This window comes from Eleutherodactylus coqui, chromosome 6 (genome assembly GCF_035609145.1).
Source record: "Eleutherodactylus coqui strain aEleCoq1 chromosome 6, aEleCoq1.hap1, whole genome shotgun sequence".
In the NCBI taxonomy this organism is placed as follows: Eukaryota; Metazoa; Chordata; class Amphibia; order Anura; family Eleutherodactylidae; genus Eleutherodactylus; species Eleutherodactylus coqui.
In genome coordinates this window covers 16902059-16908756 of record NC_089842.1, presented here as the reverse complement: position 1 = coordinate 16908756, position 6698 = coordinate 16902059, and positions in this window count along the sequence as shown.

Below are 6698 nucleotides of genomic sequence, written 5' to 3'. Positions count from 1 at the left end.
GCAGATGGTCAGCTAACAGGTCCTTGTAGTGTTCACCATTCAAGGATTGTGGTATGATGATCAGTAGTTCTAGACCATGCCAGGATCTGACAACCCATATGATTCAGCAGGAAACAGAACTTGTCACTCCAAACGACCATCTGGTATGTGTCCAAGGTCCATTGACATCTCTCCTGGGCTCATACGAGGCATTGTCGTCAATGGCACAGGGTCATCATAGCACCCTTGTTGGTCTTCGGCTAATGATCCTCAGTCAACACAAAATACGCCGCATTATCATTGTGGACATTTGTCTGACATCCCCACTGTGGCACGTTGTTGCTGAGATACCCGACATGCCAGCTGACGCTCACCTCTAGGATCAACCACATGTGGCCTGCCGCTGTGTGATCTTCTGTCGGAAGTCTTCCATGGTTCAACCAGTCTTGGTTCAATCTTGATACTGCGGTTTGGGAACAGCCAACAAGTGCAACTGTTTCAGAAATCCTGGCATCACACCTCTGGGCGCCAACAATCTGCCCACGGTCAAAGCCACTAAAATCACCACGTTTACCCATCACTGCCAAATGTCTCCTTCTCAGAGGAGATGCGACCATCACAAGGTACCGCGTTTCTGATCACAAGGTGTCACATGCCATCATTCAGTGATTGTTCAGTGTACACGATGGAAGGAGATCGATGCGTTCAGCAATCTTCCTCCATCCCTCAGAAGTGAATGGTCACGTATGCGCACCACATTTCCATTCTTACTGAGGATTTGGACCGTGCAGATCTTCAGATCGCTGGGGGTTGCAGCAGTCGGACTCACACTGAACTAACATTGATCCTCCTATCCTGTGGCTAAGGGATAGTTATAATGGAAAAAACACTTTAAGGGCTCTTTCAGACGAGTGTAGTGATTTTTGGTCAGCCATGTCACAGCAACAGCGAGACCGAAAATCGTGTGAATGGACGCACAAATCTGCCGTTTGTGTGCCCGTTCAGATGTATATATGCCAAACCCGGAATGCCATCAGGCAGGGAGGGAGACAGTTTAGCTCTGCTAAACTGCCTCCCCCTTTCCACCCCCTCGCCAGCTCTCAGCAATGAGAGAGGAGGGGACAGGGCAGGAGCTTAGCACACTAGCTCCCGCCCCTCCCCTCCCATTGCAAACAGCCGGCAAGGGGCGGAGAGGAGGATGGAAGGGGGGAGGGGGGGAGTTTAGAGGACCTGCTGCTAATCTTCCCCCCACCTCACTTCTCTGGCAGCTACCATAGGCTCCCATAGGAGTCTATGGGAGACGTCGCTCTATTCTGGCCAGTAGATAGTTCTTGAACTATCTTTCCTGGCTGTCGTAAAACAACCCGGCCAAAATGCACGCCATACGCGCTATCTTGGTCGGCCAGGCGCTTTTACGTTGTGGGAATACGCCCATCTGAACTGATGCATTGTAAACCAATGCATCAGATGGGTAGCATATAGCGGCTGGCCGTGGAAGCGTGGCCGATATACGCTCATGTGAAAGAAGCCTAAGGGCGCCCACCCACTGGCGTTTGCGATTTTCGTGCGTGAAAAATGCAGCGTTTTCGCTGCATTTTTCGCAGCGTTTTTCGCGGCGTTTTCGCGGCTTTTCCATTAATTTCCATTGACATTCATGGGTGCATTAGGAGAAAAATAAGGACACATATGCAACTGACAGTTCCTATGTTAAAAAACGCAACGCAACGCAAAAAAAAACGCCAGTGGACAGGAGTACATTCAATTCTAATTGCTCTTGAGAAAAAACGCAAAACGCAAAGAAAAAAAAATCGCCAGTGGGTGGGCGATCTAAGGCTGTATTTACTCGGCCAATATTCTTACATGAGTATTTTGTGTTGCAAGACGCACAATACTCCCTCCAAAGTAGACCCTATTGTTTGCAATGGGACTATTTACATGTAGCGTTGCTGCAAGATGGAAACATCGCATGTCCTAGATGTGTGAGTCTGGCATGAGAATAGAACATGTAGCTGTGCGCTCTCCTGCACATCTTGCAGAACATGAATGCAGTGTCCGTGTTCTGTGCGATGCGAGCCACATCCGAGAACCTTGGGCTTGATTCACTATTGGCCGTGCAGGTACGACCTAACACCGCATTGTTTCTGTGCTGACAAAGGAAAAGTGGAGAATCAGCAGCTGCAGGTAAGGGGACGGTTCAATCATGTGATTTATTTTCCTGATTTCATTAAATATTCCATCTCTCCTGTCTACAAGGGGCAGAATACCCCATCACTGTGCTGCTGTGGGACGTAAGGGAATCAACTGCTCCTTAAGCTGCTGACCTCATCTGCTAGGGGTAAGGAGATCCGGTCCGGTCAGGATGCAGTTGTGATGCGTCCGCAAGTTGCAGAAATTCCATATTTTAATATTTAGCTAGTTTTGATGCGCAGCACAGATGGAGCTTGACTGATGTGTCGGCCGTGGATTATGCGTTTGGCGCGGGTTTCTCTCCGCCTGTTCAGGCGTTCTGTTGTGTTTTGTGCAGGAAACACATGTATCACATTAGGCAGATGCGATGCAAATGTAACTGATGTCAGGCTGAAGGATACATCATACCCGACAGCAGCGCTATCAATGTGCTCATTAAACGTGCAGCTACAACTGTAGCAAAACTGTGACTAAGTCCTCCTCCATCACCTGCATGCTGAGCAGACTCGTGTCCTCACCCTCATGTGTGAGGGCATCTCAATTATGCACCTGTCTCACACTTGGCTGAATCGCTCTGGTCTGCCCAAATCACCTAGAAGAAGAACAGGCGCTCCACCCTGCATTTCTCAATCGGTCTATTGAATAAATCCTGATGATGGTGGCAACAAATGGGCCTGCAAGTGCCCACACCTGGTGAAGTCACCCTCCCAATGAGGGGGTGCGACGTCTTTACAGCTGGAGGTGTTTGAGTCACTGACCTGACCATCAGGTCCAAGCACTCTATCACCTTTATTACCTTCTTTATGGGATGCCTAATATCCCTTACGTCCCATTAGCAGCACAGTTATGGAGTATTTGTGGCGCTGGGTATTGGTAGGACTGATGGAATTTTTAATGAGAAACTACTTAAATTAAATTAACTCTGCCCCCTCCCCTTTATAGGGCTAATTACCATTAACTACCTTTGTGGTGTTTTCTGTCCTGCGTGTGACTCGGGGACAGATGGAGTTGACATCTGCTGTCTTTGTTTTACAGAGTTTCCCATTATTTGGTTATTTTTCTTAATTCACTCTGTAAGAAAGTAGCACTTTTTTCAGCTCCTTTTTGGCTGCTTTTACATCTGCATTGGGGGGTTCCCTTTTCCTGCCCCATTCGGGGAGCAGGAAAGGGGAATCTCCTGGCCGAATGGATCTGTCTTATGACAGAACCAAACAACACCCGACAGACCCCATTGACTATAATGGGGTCCGTTCAGTTTTCGCTCAGCTGCCTGGCGTTTAACAGGAATAAAAAGTGCTGCGGCATCATTATGTTTTCTGGTATTTTGTGCCGGATCAGCATCAGAAGTTCCGAATGAGGCCTTCAGCGCAGATGTGAACCCGGCCGTTCTCCCTGTATCACGCTGGGGGTTAGCTTGCACCAGACCCCCCTGTACTTCAGTGGCCACTATGGAGCTACCTATCTGACTTCATAAGCAGCTAAGGGAACCATGATGCCGAGCCGGCGCCAGAGAACGTCAAAACACTTGACAGTGATATATGCTGGGATCTGTTCTATCAGCCGCTCCATCCAATTGGAGATGGGCTTCAAAAAATGGCGGTGCCCATGGTCTTCAGACAGAGTGGACTAGAAGTAATGCGAAATCACTTCCGGTGTGCGTCGTCACTCGGTCGGCCCTCGGAGAGACACGAATGCCTACAAATACTATCATTGTAGGGGCCGTTGCCCCAAGGGCCCAGTTGAAAAACTGTAAGAGGGTCATGTGAAGGCATGGGCCAATTGTTTAATCCCACAAGCGAACATTTGAGTGAAGATTGATTTGCATACCTGCATGCTGAGTTGGTGCACATGTGTGCCCTCCTGAGTCAGTAACTATATGGCCGTTTTCGGTAATTGTTTGAGAGGCAGCAGACAAAACGGCAGCAGTGTTTGCTGCTCAGTATCAGTGTTGGACAGCAAAAAGAGAGAGATCTCTGGAGACATGGCAGCGGCCGTTGACTATGATAGTAGCGCTGTTTCAATGCTGCGGGAGCGACCAGGGGAGCTACCAGCCCTGACGACCTGGGGGCAGACCAGAGGAGTCTGTGAGTGCATAGGGTGCAATGAACTGTGGAGGACTGTGTAGCTCATGTCCTGAGAGGAACTGCTTTCGAGTGAGGATGGAGGCCATGATTTCGGAGAATGCAACTAGACCTTTAGACTTGCGATAAGGCAATCTGTATGCCGTTGAGGAATACCTCCCAGCAACTGTAAATGGGGCCCTCAGGTACCGGTGTGCACACTATAGAGCCTTTATTATGGTTCGCAGGCCTGCACTGGCAGAAATGTGGGGGTGGGGGGCGGACTGAGATGCATCAAACTGAGTTATGCTTGTTATTCGTATGAGTATTGGAAAGTTTAAGGAACTTGGCAATTGTGATTAATGTAACGTGAAGTAATGCTGTGCAGCTAATGGATATGCAAATATTGTACCAGGGCTGACGAGGCACTTCTGAGTAACAGCGCTGTGTGCATTTTATGGTGTGCGTGAGATAGTGATGCTGAAATAGAATTGTTTGGGCAGCTATGGTGCATTGAGCTTACCATCAAGCAGGAGCCGAGATTATAATGTACGCGGCACTTATGATGCGCTGAGGCTGCGGACACAATGTAATGCTGTAAAGTTGAGAACAGGTATAGAGGATTGGTCCTCGGGGGCTTATAGATGAAGGGCTTCCTCGGACAAATAAAGCGTTGCTATGCCTAGACTATGCTCAGGGAACAGCTTGCTGGCGGGACCAGTCAGGAAGCACCCCAGGCTGGAATCCAACGGGCAGGTTGGGGTACAGCGGAGCTGCAGTTCTTGTAGTTAAGACATTGGAGGACCACATACTTGCTGGATAAACTCATCTTTACTGGCCAACGATATAAGCTATGCCTAGACTATGCTCAGGGAACAGCTTGCTGGCGGGACCAGTCAGGAAGCACCCCAGGCTGGAATCCAACGGGCAGGTTGGGGTACAGTGGAGCCGCAGTTCTTGTAGTTAAGACATTGGAGGACCACATACTTGCTAGATAAACTCATCTTTACTGGCCAACGATATAACCATCAGAAGGCGCTCGGGGGACATTGGGCTACAAGCAGACGTCCAGCCACAAGTGTTCCTCTGACCTCACCTCACCGCTCTCAAAGGCTAGCATGGTGCAGAGCAAGACGGTAATGGAGGCTGGAATGGAGGTCTATTGTCTTCAGTGACGAGTTACGCTTTTGTCTCAGATGCAATGATAGTCGGAGATTGGTCTGGAGACCACGTGGGCAATGGCATGAAGAGGCCTTCACGAGGGAACGTCACAGCGGTCCTTCTCCCATGGTGGCATAATGTACGGTACACTAACGTGACAGCTTGGCATTATGTTGTTTTGGTTGTGGAACCAGTGATATGACCATTTCTCCGAAGTGTCCCAAGAACTGGTTTGCAACTCAACACCACCAAACTGCATGTTGTTTGTGCAACTGTTAGCAGACTCGTCTCCCATCCAGCTACCACGGCCTGCAGCGTCTCCGGACTTGTCTCCCATCCAGCACATCTGGGACATCATTGATTGGCAGTTGCAAAGGGAGCGTCCAGAAGCGCATCTGGATGATTTATGTGCCCAAGTGTATTCAGTGTGGCAGAGCATTCCTCAGACAACCATTAATGATGTGACTGATGGCATAACAATGCATGTTTTTAATATTTTGTTTACAATTTCTTATCATTTGCATATCAAATTCACTGAGGCAGAGGGGACCCAAGTTACATAAAGCCCATTCACAGACAAGAACACTAAAATCTAAATTTTATTTATAAGTTATTAAAATTATTGGGCAAAAGACTAACAAAAAACAAACAAACAGATTTTTGGTTATGTTGAAGGTACCCACAAAGATACCACGGGTCCCCAACACATATCTAGTGTAGACTAGGAGGTATCTTAAATAAGGATGAGCAAGTATACTCGCTAAGGCACTACTCGCTCGAGTAATGTGCCTTAGCCGAGTACCTCCCTGCTCGTCCATAAAGATTCGGGGACCGCTGCGGCTGACAGGTGAGTTGCGGCGGGGAGCAGGGGAGAGCGGGCGGGAGAGAGGGACAGAGAGATCTCCCCTCCGTTCCTCCCCGCTCTCCCCCGCAGCTCCCTGCTCCGCGGCGGCCCCCGAATCTTTAAGGACGAGCAGGGAGGTACTCGGCTAAGGCACATTACTCGAGCGAGTAGTGCCTTAGCGAGTATACTCGCTCATTCTTATTTAAGATACCTCCTAGTCTACACTAGATATGTGTTGGATACTCGGCTAAAGCACATTACTCGGACGAGTAGTGCCTTAGCAAGTATACTCGCTCATCCTTAATCTTAAACAAATGATTGGAACAATCCACCAAATATTGGGGACACCTAATAGAGTAGTTTGCCTTAGCGAGTATGCTCGCTCATCTCTAGGTTTTAGCCATCTCTATTAGGTGTCCCCAGACAATATAAGGTCAGTAGTCTGTATAAACAAGCAGGGAAATACA